Here is an 18,151-nt window from a genome sequence, read left to right on the forward strand (position 1 = left end):
CTCATTCACTCATTTTCTTTTCAGCCTTTTTTTAATCAGGGGTCACCACAGCAGAATGAACCGCCAACTTATCCAGCACATTTTACGCAGCGGATGTCCTTCCAGCTGCAACCCGACACTGGGAAACACCTATGCTCTCTTGCATTCACACTCATACACTACTATGGATAATTTAGCTTACCTAAACTACTTTATCTTTAACAAAACTATTACTTTTTTTTTTTAATTAATAATTAACAGTTCAGTTGTTTGTACTACTATATTAGTTGCAACTATAATTACTACAAATTAGTACTTTATGGCAAAAAAAACGACATATTACTATAAAGTACTATAGTATTTAATGTGGGAAATCATTAATACGTGTTGTTAGAATATTAGGCAAATAAATACTATTTAATTGCTTGAGTAAAATGTTAATATAGTGTTAAACATTTATTAAATGTAAAAAGGTTTGTATTACATATGAAGAAGTATTATAGCCTATACATACTAACTATATTATTTCCTTCATTATATTAAATCCATTATATAAATGAAACCTGTCCATTTTAGACAGTTTATATATATATATATATATATATATATATATATATATATATATATATATATATATATATATATATCTGAAAAATGTTTCAGCAAAGCCAGCAAACAAGTATCTGCTATACTGACTCAGTCAGATAAATATTGACTGATCATCTATGATGACTGATAGAAAACTGTTCAGTCTATTATTGAATGGCGATGGGAAACAACACAACCCATTCGCCCGTCTTGATCGGCATTTGAGAAATAGTATACACTATTGCTTATTGTGTACACTATTTAATAACAATACACATATATTACCATATGGTTTGCCTAGATCGCGTGTGCTGTGCCTAAAACGTGTGTGGGTCTGGAGCTGGATATTATTGAGTGACAGCAGGTGTTGTAATTTAGCGCGCGTCCAACAACACTTTCCTCTTTTCTACACGAAATAAACACGAATTAAAAGGTTTGCTGAAAGATACTTTTCAACTTACTGAAATGAGCTCTCCTGTATCAATTCAATCGGTGACTCGGTAGTTTTAACCTCAGGAATCGTCAAGAAAACAGCGTGTGAACTCATGTCGACCTAACGGTACTTTTACCTCAGAGAAGCGTTTGACGTCAAAATCTCTTTAGCTAGATAAACATACTTAAGGAATCACGAAAATATTATATTATAAACTAATTATCAAGCTTACTTCTTAATTATTTAACGTGACATCTAATTTTTTGTGTTTCCAGGACTTTCAATGGCATCATTCACTCCAGTAGGCGATAACGACTTGTGAATCACAAGTGTATGGGTGAGTCATTGACTGATTCGTTCGTCCAAACTGATTCATTTACAAATTATACTAGGGACCATCTTATTATTGAACCTGAATGATTTAGTAAAAATTGTAATTCATTACCATTATTATAAATAAATCATTTTGTTGTGTGTCAGCAGTTCAGTTATGTCTTTACTAGCGAGTCATTGATTCATTAACTGAACCGATTCATTTGGATGTTTATATCATATATGTTCTAAACGCGAAATTTGTCACTCTTTTTGGGGCACACTAGCTAGTAGATATCGTTAAAACTAAACTACCGACTGGAACTAACACATGCTTTTATTATTGTTTAAGCGTTTTACAAGCCTCTTATTTTTTTAATCAAAATGTAGACAGTGGTGTAAGTTAAATAATCATAATCATGACATTTTGAATTGGTCAGTCTGTCATTTAAAGGGTTAGAATTTTAAGATGAATCCTTGACAAATTTAAATAAGAAATAACAACAATAAAAATCCTTAAAAGCAAAATTTCCCACGTTTCCCCATGCTAAAGTCTCAGAAAGAACTGCTGATGACAGTATGTGATGCGCACAAAAAGATGTGTAATATAGTGGAGGAAAAGTTCATAAAATGAAAACGCAAAATGTCTTTGTAAATGACATTCAGTTTGACAGAAGAATATCCATTTCTGTGTCACTTCAATAAGCTGAGTTGATTCAGTGTCACAGTCATGAGAAATTATGCATATTCCTATACATACACTTTAATCGCAGTGTTGGAAGGGATATTGGGAATGGAGTGGGTGATGTATAGCCTGTGTCACGTCTCAAAAGGTGATGATAATTACATTTCCCACCAGGCATTTATCATTGAACTTCAGTGAGAAACGATTTAAGGTGATAGAATTGACTTTTTTTATTTTTTTATGTGCCGCTTTAGAAAGTAGATGCATTGTATGTAAAATATCAGCGGTGCCCCAGTTCAAGGTATTTTCTTTTTATAAGCACTTATTCACGTCTGTCTAAATTCCTCGCATTTAATTAAATTTCACAAGCTTTGCTCATATTGAGGTCCACTGTCACCATGAACAAATATTCCCTCAAATAAGAAATTAAATAATTCTGAAAGGAGCAGCTGGTTTAATAGGTTAGGCGTAGTATGTAGGGTTCATGTACGTGTGTATTGACTGCTCAGCTAATGAAAAATGCCAAAAACATTCTTAATTTTATTTTAAGTGGACAAAAAGAGATTGATTGACTTGGACTGTTTGAAGTTTTTTACTATCCACAAGGCCAGAGCTCTTTTCTGTTTTCTTATTATCAGGTTTATAGCCTAGCTCACAAGGTCTGGACCTCTGTACTGTATGTTTTCATTCAAAAATACAATTGAATTCCTGTGACTGAAAACTTGTTTCAAATCATGTCTGACTAGCAGCAGCTGTGAGATGCAGGTACGCCTGTCACAATAATTGATATATCGACTTATCGCACAACACATGGACCTGACCTCTAGCGTTTTTGGTGATGCAATATATATTTCCCATACATAAAAAGACAATTCCAGTAACGTTTTAGCTGATTGTGCAACATTTCCATCTCTATTGGATGTGTCAGTATAGTTAAAAACACTACTCTGTAAAAAATGGCTGTGATTTCAACGGTAAAAAACTGTAAAAATGCTACAGTACAAATCCGTAACCTGGTTAACGGTATGTTTCCTTAATATATACGGTTAATAACCGTAAATTGACTTTCCCAGAATTCCCTGCATGGCACATCACTTTTTATGACATTAATGTGGATCTTTTTAGTTGTTTCCCCATCAGTTATGTACATTAGAGATTTATGTTACATATAATGTTGATAAACAATGTTTATTTCATTAATTTAATTTTATGCGTGTTACCATATTGGTGTTTAGTAGCTGTGTGAATGACACTGACCACCTTCTATATGCTGATAGTCTTTTCTGCTTATGGGAAAAGTTGATTGTGATGAGCATTGGCTCATTATGTAACTTTCTCATCACCACCTGCATGTAGGTGTGCTAACTTGTCTAACTATGTAACAAAAGATGTGTAGATGTTGATCATTCAAAATACAGACATATTACCTCGATAAATTATTAAAATATGGTAATTTACCGTAAAAATGAAAAAAATTACTTTTACGGTTTGTACCGTGTTTTTAACGGTAAAGTACTGGCAACCACAGCTGCCGTTTTTTTACCGTAAATTTTACGGATTTATTTTTTACAGTGTAGTATTTACTATAAATTACTATAGTATATTTTCAGCCCCTGAAATCTTCCGGCGATAGATTGATGTGACTATTTTCAGTTTCATAAGGGCCTTTTACAGCATTGATAATGTAGATTTATATTCAGTTTAACAACAGAACATCAGTAAACGGCACTATTCCGCCTAGCCTGCTATACTGAGGTGAAGTTGCTTTATATTCACATCACATCGGTTCATTTTTAAACCATGACAACCTGTGACGCACTCTCTATATTGTTTACCATGCTACTCTGAATGTTCGCTCTGAAATAGCATGTAAGTATGGCTTAGTAATGTGTGTAATTCATGCACGCCGGTCAAGCACTAGTCGCAGAGGTGCTCGCTTGTATTTCAGGAGGCGTGGCTTTAGACGGCAGGGGTGGGACTGTGTTTCATAGATTAATGCTAGCCGGTTAGCACTGTCAAAGATCACCTACTGCACCTTTAAGTTTGAACCAAATTTTAATTATTTTGAGAAAAACAGAAAAAAACAATCAATATTAGGCAAGGCAAGGCAAGTTTATTTATATAGCACATTTCATACACAGTGGAGATTCAAAGTGCTTTACATAAACAGGAATAAAAAAGACAAGTTTAGGAGCATAAAATGCAGACAATGAAAATGATTAAAAACTGATAAAAACAAATTAAAATGAGTTAAAATAGGTTATAAAAGAATGAAAAAGAAAACGAGAAACAGAATAGTGCAATCTGTCGGATGTAGCGCGGCACTCATACAGTAAAGGCACAGCTAAACAGATGTGTTTTCAGTCTTGATTTGAACGTGCCTAATGTTGGAGCACATCTGATCATTTCTGGAAGCTGATTCCAGCAGTGGGGGGCGCTGTTAGTGGCTGAAGGCAGATTCACCCTGCTCTGACTGAACTCTTGTAGTTTATTTTAATTATATATTTATTTATAATTTTTTAAACAGGAAAAGATTAAAAGATAATTGGGCCTGACTCAGCATGAATGCTGTTTTTCAGCAGGTTCCTGCTCTGCAAAACATAAAAACAGACAGACATCTCATCCATCAACACAGTACAAACAATCACCAAACATATGAGATAAAGAAAAAAGCAGGCTACTATCTCAGTGGCTACAGCGATAGTTGACCATCATATGATGAGCATGGGATTTCTTAAAAAGTATTTATCTCCCGCAGCGTTTCACAGGTACATACGGTATGACTGTCGCCATCTTGAAATAGCCATGTACACACACAATCAAATACGAACATAGAGCATACACACATCAATCAACATTTGTTCCTAGAGATCTGAGTGATCTGTTGGGTTTGTATTCAGTGAGCATATCTGTAATGTATTGAGGTCCTAGGCCATTTAGTGATTTATAGACCAGTAATAATAACTACTTTAAGCTCTATTCTGAATGTAACTGGGAGCCAGTGTAGAGACCTGAGGACAGGTGTGATGTGCTCTGATTTCCTGCTTCTGGTCAGAATCCTGTTTTCCAACAATATTACAATATATTTTTATAGTTTGTTCCAAGTACAACGTGAAAATGTTGGGTTCTACATAATTGATTTGTGTTGGGGCAACATGAAGGAATTAAGTTAACTTAAGAGTTTTTACAATTTTAAGTGGATTGCACATATAACAATTACGCTGTCCTCCCCCAAACACCAAAAAGATTTGTTGTTTCAGCTCATTGTTAATTAATGTTTTGAGTGTATGATATTTTTTTCAGTGTATTGGCAATCCTTCTTCCCTTCCTTCATCGCAACAATCCATTGCTGATGATGACTGTCGGCCTAACTCAAACGAAAGGCTTTGTTTTCATTTACGACCTTTTTACACAAACATCACCAATGTTCTCCAGAGTGTCATGTGATGAAACCTATGAAAGGGCAAGGCTTGTTTAAATGGCATTTTGATGGCATTTGTGTGCCCTATTTAACCTTTCGTGAGTTTCATTTTTCTACTTTGATTAAATTTCATCTGGTCTTTATTCCCATGCTGACCTTTGGCCCTGGATTCAAACGTCAGCTTATTATGACCATCATTGTTGGTGTAAATATGGAAAACCTATAGTGTAAAGCATGCATTAAAAAAAAGTCTCTTTGTTTGCACATGAATTGATTATTTCTACTTTATGGTTATTTTCTAGCGAGCTGCCTGTGATGGTGAAAAACGACTCCAAGCAAATGACGATCACTTTTGCTGACAGCTAAAAAGGTTTGTCTGTTATTTGTCTCAGCCACAGACACATGCAAATGGGATTGTTTAAAATACTTTTGTTAAAAACACATCAGATGCCAGCTTTGTTTCATGGGTCTGCTGAGTGTTTTTAAGGGTTTTTTAAGAGTTAGCAGGTTGAGTGCTTGTGACAAAAACAAACTGCTGCTAATTTGCCACAGTTTGCATGATTCATGGCTTTGTGTCTTAGCCGTCATTTGTTGGTTGTGCAAAACTCTTGTGTTTATTATATCTGGATGACGAGAAAACAAAAAATTTAATTTCACTTTCTGCTAATTTCTTTGGTGTTATCTTCAGATCTGAACGCTGTGAATTAATAAGCTTAATTCACAGCTGCTGAATAAAGTGCTGCAGAAAAAAAGTGCCATATGTGGCCGCTTTCTAGAGTGCCAGTATTTTAAGATTTTATTACTTTAAGGGCACCTATGGTGAAAATCAACTTTTGAAAGCTGTTTGGACGGAACTGTGTGTAGGTATAGTGTGTCCACAGTCATATTGGAGTGATAGAAACACAATAAACCTAATTTTTAAAATGTACAGACGTTATAGGATCCAAATCTTAGTGTTTTTGAGGCCCACCGTAACGTGATGTAAGAGTGTTGTTTTCCCCGCCCAATAATTGATTGACAGTTGCCATGTCTAATAATAACATGTATACACATGTCCACAGAACATTTTTTGCAAAGAAACTGGAAATACAATATTTGTTACAACTCTCTGAATTGATTTTATAAGTTAAATAAACTTAATTAGTTTGTGATAAAGCGAGCAAAATCGATATATGATACCTAACCGCTGCAATCATATATACATATATATATATATAAATATATATATATATATATATATATATATATATATATATATATATATATATATATATATATATATATATATATATATATATATATGTATATGTATATGTGTATATATATATATATATATATATATATATATATATATATATATATATATATATATATATATATATATATATATATATATATATATTAGGGGTGTCAAACTTTAATTGTTTCTTTTGTGCACAGCGATGCAGACGCGGTCAATACAGTATACGTTTAGTAATAATCATACCACTTCCACTATTCAGAGGAATTTGTGGGTATGAGAGAGATCTCAGGTCATGGAGGAACACTTTCCTCCATGTTCCTCTTGTTGTTTGCTGCATTGGTGTCTCCGCACACGCTGTTCCTTCTATGTCACTAAACAGCAGAGAAGCACCACATTGTCACTGGTTTAATGATGTACAGAATGGAACGCCTCAATAAATCCGATCTGCCTGTTTACATGACAGTCGCATTGTCACATATGCAATCTATATCTGATTTTTTTCCACATATGAAGGAGGCCTGAAACCGATCTCTGAATATCCGAATGCATGCGTTTTTTTTTTTTTTTTTTTTTTTTTTTGTGTGTGTGTTTACACGGACATAGAACAGATTCAATCTGTGTCACATATGAGCAAAAAATCGGAATTGGGTCACATTTAACTGGCAGTGTAAACAGGGCCTTGGTATACTCTGGTAAATTAGTAATATATTGGAAAACTAATCTCTGGTTTGAAAATCCATTAATGCACTGCACATAAATAGGGAATATAATTTCCCATTGTCAGATTTGAAAGATTTAAATGGCTCATTTTAGTTTAAAAGGCTTGCTTAGAATTTGCTAAATTCATTATTATTATTTTGCTCTCTGCAAAACTGGATTGTCACAATATAATGCACACTGTTAAAATTATTTGATCTAATATCTTTATACAAACTTTGTATACCATTTAAACAAATTAAGTAATGATAAAACATATTACTTAGTGCCCTGGAAATCGTGTTTTTTATTCTCCAACTTTTTATTCTACTTGCATTTTTTAGACGTGAAACTTATTCAGCTCATTTATTAATGTTTAATATTAATATTTTATTTTTTATTAATATTTTAACAAGTTTTAGGAACGGTATGAAATGCAATTTTATATTTTTTTCTAAAATTCTCTCCGAAATTATTCCTTAAATAAATTTTTAATTATTATTGTTATTATTATTGTTGCTATTATTGTTAATATATAGTAATTTATCTATCATAGTTCTCTTAAAATAAACAAAACTTTTTATTTTGATTTGTTGCCCTGAACGCACTCCAGTTTGTGCATACATCCGATGACAATTTTATCTCATTAAGTGAAGGATATTAACTCATTTGGAAAGGATCACGTGCTTATGATTAACCACGGCTGGCCCCGCATTAGCTAACACATGATTCACGATTCCTAAATCACCATAAATAATTAGTTTCTTACCTCAGTTATCTTCACATTGAAGAATCTCCACCCCTACTCCTCCTCTCTTTTCCTAGATTTGGCGGCACGGTGGCCCAGTGGTTAGCACTGTTGTCTTACAACAGGAACGTCAATGGTTCAAGTCCTTACCAAGCCAGTCTGCATTTCTGTGCGTAGTTGACATGTTTTCCCCGTGCTCACGTGGCAAGGGAGTTCTCGAGATCTACCCTCTCGCCTTGGAAATGGGAGGGAGCTCCAGGCTTAAGGATCTCATGAGCTCAGGGCTCTCTCCTGGGAGAGCATGCCAAACATGCTTTATAATCAATCATCAGCTAAGTGTGAACTCTTGAAGTATTTGTGATGCTTTATTTATCATGCATCATGTGTGCTTTATTCATGCAAAATTAGCCAAATTCAATTTTACAGTTTAGTTCATAAAGCCAGAAGTAAGCTACAGCTAATAATCAGTCTGCATTTGATCTAAAACTGCAGTTTCAAAGCTGCTTCACCAACACCGATAGGCAGCTGACTAGTTTTTGGACCAGAGCCTGTTTGTGTAACACGAGTAGGAGGAGGTCATATATTTATTCATCACAGAAGACACAAGTTTAATTAACTCTAATTGCGTGTTTATATAAATCTGCCTTCACAGTTAATCAGTCTTTATCCTTGTGTCCAGTAGTGAGTTTAAACAGAAGATGAGCCCATTTGCCTTTGAATTCAGCAACTAATTACACACAGTCGAAACTAAAAAGTGGTTAACTTTCAGAGGAGGATCCTCAGAGAATAGTGCAATCCATTTTACATGTTTGATTTGAGTTTTTGATGTTGGCCGTGGGGACATATGAATGGACTGAGATGGGAAGAAACGCTAGTTAGGCCTAATTTAGATGATTGGAGAAGCACCATTGAACAAATGAGAAACGCTGTGTTAATATTGCTATTTAGTGTTAGTGAGAGAACATATTGTCCTCTTTTTAGTGTGTTTGCAGCTACGTGCAGAAGTGCTTGTGGTTTTGTGTGTATATGTATTTGTGTGTCAGAAATATGAGGCCATGGTCTGGTTTCAGTTTTGCAGGTGTTAGAAGTCTGAGGCCATGGTCTGGTTTCATTTCGCAGCTTCACCCACGCTGGAAAATTCCACTATGCTCAGATATGAAATATGCTGATTCATGTTAAGACAAAATGCTGTATGACTAGCCCATATTTGGAGTGCCTTTCTGCTATCAGCCCCTGTGTATAAATATCCCTGTCCATCCTGTGTTGTCAGGCTTGCAGAATAAACCATTCTAACTACAGTTTGGTCTCTTCTCATGTCTCCGGGTCGACCTGCTGAACTTTGCTGAATCTGGTGCCTAATATAGGGGAAATCTTACAGATCTGGGGGCTCGTCCGGGATACATCTGACCAGGTAAGAGAATTTTTTATTCACACTGCCTGCTCCGGTGTATCTCAGGAAATCGTAAGATTTTAGTTAAAATTAGGTAAGAGAGGTCTGTGCTCTAGAGCACAGAACATCCTGTCAAGTTTACTTTCAACAGTAAATTGCACAGAAGGATTTGTGTCGTCGTACTCAATTAAATTTGGGTTCCACAAATCAGGAAAATTTATTAATTTGACACTTGCTAGCCTGTCAAGTTTACTTCAAACAGTAAATTGCACAGAAGGATTTGTGTTGTTGTACCCGATTAAATTTGGGTTCCACAAATCAGGGGATTTAATAAATTTTAGTAAATAAGTATTACGCACCAGCTTCAGCAATATGGGACAAGGATATCCAAAACCAGAACCCAGTGAGAGTCCAAAGCAATGGATGGATAGATGTGGGTGGGGATTTTACACTGAACCCTGGCTGTCCAATTTAGCTGGGTGGACAGAGGGACAATCTCAAATGGAGAGACTTTCCTAGGGAAGGAACATTTGACCCAGGTTTCCTTCAGTTAGCTTACAAATTGATATGGGGATCCAGAATGGAATGACCAATATATGATGAATGGATATGACACATGGTATAAAATGAGCTCCATATGGAGGGATAAAAAAAAAAAAAAAAAGGGCATTTTTACACCTAAAACCGTTTTGAAATCTGTCCCCAAACCCAAAAGCAGAAGCAATACTGCCCGTAAGGCAGATAAGAGGGGCTCTCTCACAGCTGCTAAGACAACTATGATATCACCACCCCCTTATACGGGGCTTCCGCCTGCAGCTTCATGCTCTGTAAGTGCTTCTCCTACAGTGCCTTCTATTTATCCGTCACTGACAGAAATGGAATAAAAAATAAACCAGACCGTTCTAACAGCACGGAGGGCACTACTTCAGCTTCTAATGTGGCTGCTGTATGGGTTGCTAAACCACGAGGGATAGAGATAATTCCGCCCTCACCCTCTGTTCTTAAAGATCTTATATCTCTTCTACCAGAAGTGGACAAACCACTGCAATTTGTAGACATGCTGTTGCGCAGTTCGCGTCACTGCCAACTAATTGGGGCAGATTATCGATTTATCCTTCAAACCAAAATGGGTTCGTCCTATGACGATGAAGAAATAACAACAAAAATACCTGCTCTTGATCGCAAGCTTGATATAGTACAAACAGAAACTGTTAAGGAAGAAACAGATGATAAAAAGACACGTACTCGTATAAAAACACGCCTCGCGTGGAAAGATGATCAGGAGGAGCTCCTAATACATCTAAAACAGCAGCTTACTAAATACTTAGTACCATACTTACTGGTCTGAATGTGACGCCACGACTGATCCTAATGGAATAATGCTAGATGGCAAAGGCCGTTTATGCCTGCCATCATCCTGTGCACCTTTTCTTGTCCGCGAGTTTCACGGTGTTACACACCGCGGCCGAAGAGGGGTAATAGACACAATGAGTTAATAGACACAATGAGTTAATAGACACAATGAGTTAATAGACACAATGAGTTCCTTTTTATGCATCAATAATTTACAGCACCATGTCAATAACACGCTAGATACATGTCTGATATGTGCTCAAAATAATATCACTAAACCTCAAGCTAAACATCAACAATTGCCCCTTCCTGAAACACTTTTTCAGGAATGGCAGGTAGATTTTACACATCTGCCAAAGAGGGGTCCTAATAAATATTTACTGGTTTTTGTGGACAAATTTTCAAAATGGGTTGAAGCCTTCCCATGCAGTAAAGAAGATGCTAATATAGTTGTCAGATGTTTGACAAGAGAAATCATTCCAAGATACGGTATACCATGTGCCATAGACTCAGATAAAGGAACTTCATTTACTGCAAAAGTAATACAAAATCTAGCTAAAGAACTCCAAATTAATTGGCAGCTACATATTCCCTACCATCCACAATCATCTGGCATAATAGAACGAACTAATAGGACCATCAAGGACAAATTAAGAAAGGCTATGTAACATGCAGGGCACTCAAATTGGCTCGCCTTGCTACCTCTCGTTTTAGCAGACATGAGGATGTTTCCTCACAAAAGTCTTCACGGTCTCTCTCCTTATGAGACTGTGATGGGACGACCCTTTCCCTCACCATGGAGGCAAAGGGGTACCACACTGGGTGACGGTTCTCTGGATATCCATATGAGTGAATGTGCACAACAGCTACTAACAACATTGCATGCATACTGGACTAATATACATTCTGGTTCAGCCCCGATGCCGGTAGACCGAACACACCACTTTAAGGTTGGTGACAGAGTAATGATTAGACAGTTCAATAAAATGAGCACAGAACTGGGGGACCCCAAATATGGCCCCCCGACGGATGTCGTGGCTGTAACCAGAACCGCCGTTTTAACCTCCTCTTCTCCACAGTGGATCCATGCAACCAGGATAAAACGAGCACCTATTGAATAATAAAAATGTATAAGTTTTGTACTATGATAATCTGTCTGCAGACTCTCTTTGTTTTACAGATACTTTGGGGGCCCCCACATCAGCTAGCACCTCCACGCAGCATAACTACTAGAAGGATAAGCATGAAGTGGCTATGGACATTGGGACTGTTTCTCTTTCTTGTTGCTCAAGCTAATGCAGCCAGGCTGAAACGCTGGACACATGATCATGAATTTGGATGGGCAGAGGATGGGGCTGACAATCCAATTGAAATAATATGTGGTATCAATATGTAAATGAGTTTTAGCTAGGTCATATAATGTATCTGGTTGTTATGTATGTTCTGTTATGCCTCATTCAGCCAAGCAAACCCCTCTTTATGCTAAACCCATGAATAAAACAGCTGCTAAGTGTTTTGCCACTTTTGCAGGATCAGGGTACCAGAATCCATATATAATTGTCGATGACTACGATCCATACCGGATTGGCATTAGAAATGGTACATGTGATGCTCTATTTTGGGTAAAATTTGGCCACGCTAAACCCGCACCTATTAGCCACAAGGTTTTTATTAACCACTCTATTACACACCCTGTGTGCTACAACCAGACCAAGGGCTCTCATTTTATGGGAAGCACTGTCAACTGTCAGCAGATTTTCTGCTCCGGAGAAGGAGCCCCAGTTGATGTGTCAGGACCCTCAAATGGCACTTATGTGGTCCAGGGTGGGTGGTGGTTGTGTGGGAAAAACGCCTACATGTCATTACCTGCAAACTGGACGGGGCAGTGTGCCCCTGTGCATGTGACTGATCACACTTTTATTGTGACAGCCCAGGTCCTGTCAGTACAGCAAAGAGTTAAACGCAGTGTCCCTGAAATGAAGCCCCATGACTCTGTATGGGGTACTGACGTGCCCGAGGATTTCAAATTATGGACCACTGGTAACAAAATGGTATTGGCTCTATTTCCGCAAATAGGTGTGGGAAAAGCTCTACTAAGAATCGAGACCCTGGACTATCGCATGGGCCTATTTCTGAATGCCTCAAAAAATAATAAATGAGGCCCAGAATAAGGAGCTGGGTAATCTACGTACCATGGTTTTGCAAAATAGAATGGCTCTAGATCTCTTAACAGCATCCCAGGGGGAGGTATGTAAATGAGTACTGCTATGTCTACTCTCCAAGGGTTAAAAACTGCTATGACTTCAGATTATGTTCCCGACACAACTTGGGGTTGGATGATGGGTCTGTTCGGCTGGGTGACTCCTTTCCTTACTATGATAATTCCTGTATGTATTATTTTCCTTCTTATTTGTTGCTGTGGCCCCTTTCTTTTACAATGTTTGATGAATCGTGTTTATGCTACCATGGATAGTATGATGGGTCAACGATATGATAGATTCCTCTGCGTTAGGCCTTTGGCCTAAAAGAGGGGACTGAGAGAACATATTGTCCTCTTTTTAGTGTGTTTGCAGCTACGTGCAGAAGTGCTTGTGGTTTTGTGTGTATATGTATTTGTGTGTCAGAAATATGAGGCCATGGTCTGGTTTCAGTTTTGCAGGTGTTAGAAGTCTGAGGCCATGGTCTGGTTTCATTTCGCAGCTTCACCCACGCTGGAAAATTCCACTATGCTCAGATATGAAATATGCTGATTCATGTTAAGACAAAATGCTGTATGACTAGCCCATATTTGGAGTGCCTTTCTGCTATCAGCCCCTGTGTATAAATATCCCTGTCCATCCTGTGTTGTCAGGCTTGCAGAATAAACCATTCTAACTACAGTTTGGTCTCTTCTCATGTCTCCGGGTCGACCTGCTGAACTTTGCTGAATCTGGTGCCTAATATAGGGGAAATCTTACAGTTAGGTATACAGTATGAACACATCTCTAACATAAAGCATCAAACCTCAAAATGTGGCTTTGAAGTTTATTAAAAAAAATATTAAAATTCACATCATATCTGCAAAACATGGAAACATTGTGTTATTATTATTAATATTATTATTATTATTCATTCATTTTCTTTTCGGCTTAGTCCCTTTATCAATCCGGGGTCGCCACACCGGAATGAACCGCCAACTTATCCAACACCTTTTTATGCTGCGAATGCCCTTCCAGCCCAACCCATTTCTGGGAAACAACCACACATACTCATACACTATGGCTAATTTAGATTATTCAATTCACCTGTACCGCATGTCTTTGGACTGTGGGGGAAATCAAAGCACCTGGAGGAAACCCACGCGAACGCAGGGAGAACATGCAAACTCCACACAAATGCCAACTGACCTAGCCGATGCTGGAACCAGCGACCATCTTGCTGTGAGGTGACAGCACTACCTACTGCGCCACTGCATCCCCCATTATTATTATTATTATTATTATTATTATTATTATTATTATTATTATTGCTATCAGTATTATTATTAAATATATTAATAATAATAATAATAATAATTAATAATGATTATAATAATATTTAATAATAATAATGAGAGCAATAATAATAATAATAATCATCACAACAACATTATTATTATTATTATTATTTTTATTATTATGATTATTATTATATTTAATAATAATACTGATAGCAATAATAATAATAATAATAATAATAATAATAATAATAATAATAATAATAATAATAATTATTATTATTATTATTATGAAACATTATTATTGTTATTGTTGTTGTGATTATTATTATTATTAATATTATTGCTATCAGTATTATTATTAAATATAATAATAATAATAATAATAATAATAATAATAATAATAATAAATAATAATGATTATAATAATATTTAATAATAATAATAATAATAATCACAACAACATTATTATTATTATTATTATTATTATTATTATATTTAATAATAATACTGATAGCAATAATAATAATAATAATAATAATTATTATTAAATATTATTATTGTTATTGTTGTTGTGATTATTATTAATATTATTATTATTATTATATTATTATTATTATTATTATTATTATTATTATTATTATCATTGCTCTCATTATTATTATTAAATAATATTATAACCATTATTAAATATTATTATTATTATTATTATTATTATTATTATTATTATTATTATTGTTATTATTATCATCATCATCATTATTATTATTATTATTATTATCATTATTATTATTATCATTAATAATGTTGTTGTTGTTGTTATTTTATGATGTTGACACATAACAGATGTATGTTTTATTATATTTTACATAGAAAAAATTGGTACATTTGTAATATAGTAAAATACCACCATTTAACAAACTACATTATGCAAACAATTTATATAAAAAAGTTGTCATGTTTACAGTGTTTCCCCTAGGTTTACAGTAAATAACTGAGCAACTTTTTGAACTGTGCAACCGTTTGTAAATTATAAATTAACATTTATTTAATGTCTTTTTTTATTCAAAAACTGTGCAGCTTTTGTCACTGCAATGTATCTTTATGGGCTTCTGGAAGAACATTTCCTGAGCCTCTTAGTATGGAAAGTCAGAAATGTCTGGCCCATTTATTGACGCATTTATTAAACACGTCTCTTATAAAAATTTAGATGTGAACATGTCATGGCCAGAAGCAGCTTTATAGAACATATCATTTCATTGTTATTACATGCAACTCAACAGATTTAACAGATTTTTGTTTTGTTTATTTTAATATTTGTATTTTTACCAAAATCTGGTTCAACTCCATGCCACCAGCTCCTTTAGAAATATTATTCCCAGGAAACAACATGACATGTTCAATACTTATTTCCCCCGCTGTATATAATGCAGGAAGCAGCAGATCCTACAGTACCTGTTCATCAGAAGCACTCATGATTATAGCATGTGGGCTGTGATGAACTTTTAGCATAATCATCATCAGTGTGTGTGTGTGTGTGTGTGTGTGTTTGTGTGTGTGTGTGTGTGTGTGCGTGTGTGTGTGTGTGTGTGTGTGTGTGTGTGTGTGTGTGTGTGTGTGTGTGGGCTCCCTTGCGATTTACAGCTAATTTAGGCTAATTAAAATTTACCAAAGCTCTTAAGCTGTAAATATGCCACTCTCTCCCTATGATAAGACTTTCTTTATTGCTCGGTATTGTGGGAGGAGATAAATATGTGCTATGGTACCTGTAACAACAGCCTCCACCGCATTTCATTACATGGCTGCAGTAGCTGTGCAACTCCATATTTCTGAATTTTGCTTTGAGGTGAAAAGTTCAGCCCCTCATTTGTATTGTTGCGAACGGTAAACAATAAACTAAATCACACGTTTTTATGATTGTGTGGGCGGAAAAGTCACACACTTTTATATAGATGATCACAGGAAAGTTTCTGACATGATGTTACCGATATTTGTGATCAAACCACCCACCGGCGACACATTTAGTATTTCAGCTCTGCCGTGGATGATTTTTTACTCCCCTCCTGTGTTTGCCTCCAGCCTGAAGGGCTGCTGTGTTTTGGGAAATCCAGAGCAGGTCAGGAGTTCACATGTGGGCTAAAGTAAAGATCTAATGGAGTAAACAAACACCCCCCACCCCCTAACCATGATCCTAACTGAAAGAAAGCATAAATAGGGCTCATTCTGAACATTCCCCCCGCAAAGTGAGATGAATGACATTATGCCATCAAAAATGACATCATGAAATAGTGCCGCTCCAAACCCATTTCAGATCTGAGGCTTGTTTACGCTGGACAAAATACAGTAATTCAGAGTTCACATCTGACACAGTTTGGGTTTTGTATATTTGTTCTTGACTACACTGTACAAAATCATGGGTTTCACACAATGGGTTTGTGTTGAGAAAACATGAAGAAATTAAGTTAACTTATTAGTAGTGATGCTCCGATCAGGATTTTTGCAGCTGATACGAGAAGGGTATAAACCAAGTAGGTATCGCTGCTCTAATAACTGATTTATTTTCTTTATGCTATAATGACAGCACATAATATTAGACTAGATATTTTTCAAGACACTTCTATACAGCTTAAAGTGACATTTAAAGGTTTAACTAGGATAATTAGGTTAACTAGGCAGGTTAGGGGAATTAGGCAAGTTATTGTATAACAGTGGTTTGTTCTGTAGACTATCAAAATAAATATATATAGCTTAAAGGGGCTAATAATTTTGTCTATAAAATGGTGTTTAAAAAAATTAAAAACTGCTTTTATTCCATCCGAAATAAAACAAATAAGACTTTCACCAGAAGAAAAAATATTATGAGACAAACCGTGAAAATTTCATTCCTCTGTTAAACATCATTTGGGAAATATATATATATATATATATATATATATATATATATATATATATATATATATATATATATATATATATATATATATATATATATAAAGAAAAAGATATTTAAAGGGGGGCTAATAATTCTGACTTCAACTGTATATGCAGAAATATAATATTGTAAAGCATCCTGTAGAAAATATGAATTTAAAAGAGATATCTGTGAGGGGTGTCCTCATTTATGCTGAGCACTGTATCTAAATAACAAGATAACAAGACTTGCTAAGTTAGTGTGAGTTTGCAATCCTAAAACTGTTGATGGGAGTGAAAAGTTTTGCAAATGGTCTACTGACAATGTGCAATCTGATGAAAAAACAGATGCAGAAGTGCAAAAGAAGTTGTTAACAAGCAGAGCTGATGAAATGATGCATATTATCTACCAACAACACATGCCCAAAATGAGTTTAGACTGTTTTATTTGGGGTGTTTAATAGGGATGGACTGAATTGATAATTGGCAATGCAGTGGTGCTGGAGGTGCTGTCGTCTCACAGCAAGAATGGTCGCTGGTTCAAGCCTCGGCTGGGTCAGTTGGCGTTTCTGTATGGAGTTTGCATGTTCTCCCTGCGGTCGTGTGGGTTTTCTCCAGGTGCTCTAGTTTTCCCCACAGTCCAAAGACATGTAATACAGGTGAATTGGGTAGGCTAAATTGTCCGTAGTGTATGAGTGTGAATGTGTATGGATTTTTCCCAGATTGCAGGGTTGCAGCTGGAATGGCATCCGCTGGGTAAAACGTGCTGGATAAGTTAGTGGTTCATACCGCTGTGACAACCCCGGAATAATAAAGGGACTAAGCCGAAAAGAAAATTAATGAACGAATGAAATTATAATTCTGGGCTGAATGCACTTGACTTAAATCCAAAACCAAAAGTGCCTTATAATATGATTT

The 18,151-nt window shown here is 35.7% G+C and overlaps 2 long non-coding RNA genes across 3 annotated transcripts in view; both read left to right on the forward strand.

The window, feature by feature from the left end:
- The first annotated feature begins 681 nt into the window (after window positions 1-681).
- Window positions 682-18,151, forward strand: part of LOC141384360 (uncharacterized) — a 185,547-nt gene continuing 168,077 nt past the window's right edge. For both annotated transcript variants that reach the window (XR_012405378.1, XR_012405379.1), the window contains exons 1-3: window positions 682-1,126; window positions 1,276-1,337; window positions 5,721-5,788. This is a non-coding gene — a long non-coding RNA (uncharacterized lncRNA). The remainder of the gene's footprint in view (window positions 1,127-1,275; window positions 1,338-5,720; window positions 5,789-18,151) is intronic.
- On the forward strand, window positions 9,374-13,727 carry LOC141384356 (uncharacterized). The gene is made up of 2 exons (XR_012405377.1): window positions 9,374-9,516; window positions 12,029-13,727. It is a non-coding gene; the product is annotated as an uncharacterized lncRNA (long non-coding RNA).

This window comes from Danio rerio, chromosome 1, assembly GCF_049306965.1.
Source record: "Danio rerio strain Tuebingen ecotype United States chromosome 1, GRCz12tu, whole genome shotgun sequence".
NCBI classification, from domain to species: Eukaryota; Metazoa; Chordata; class Actinopteri; order Cypriniformes; family Danionidae; genus Danio; species Danio rerio.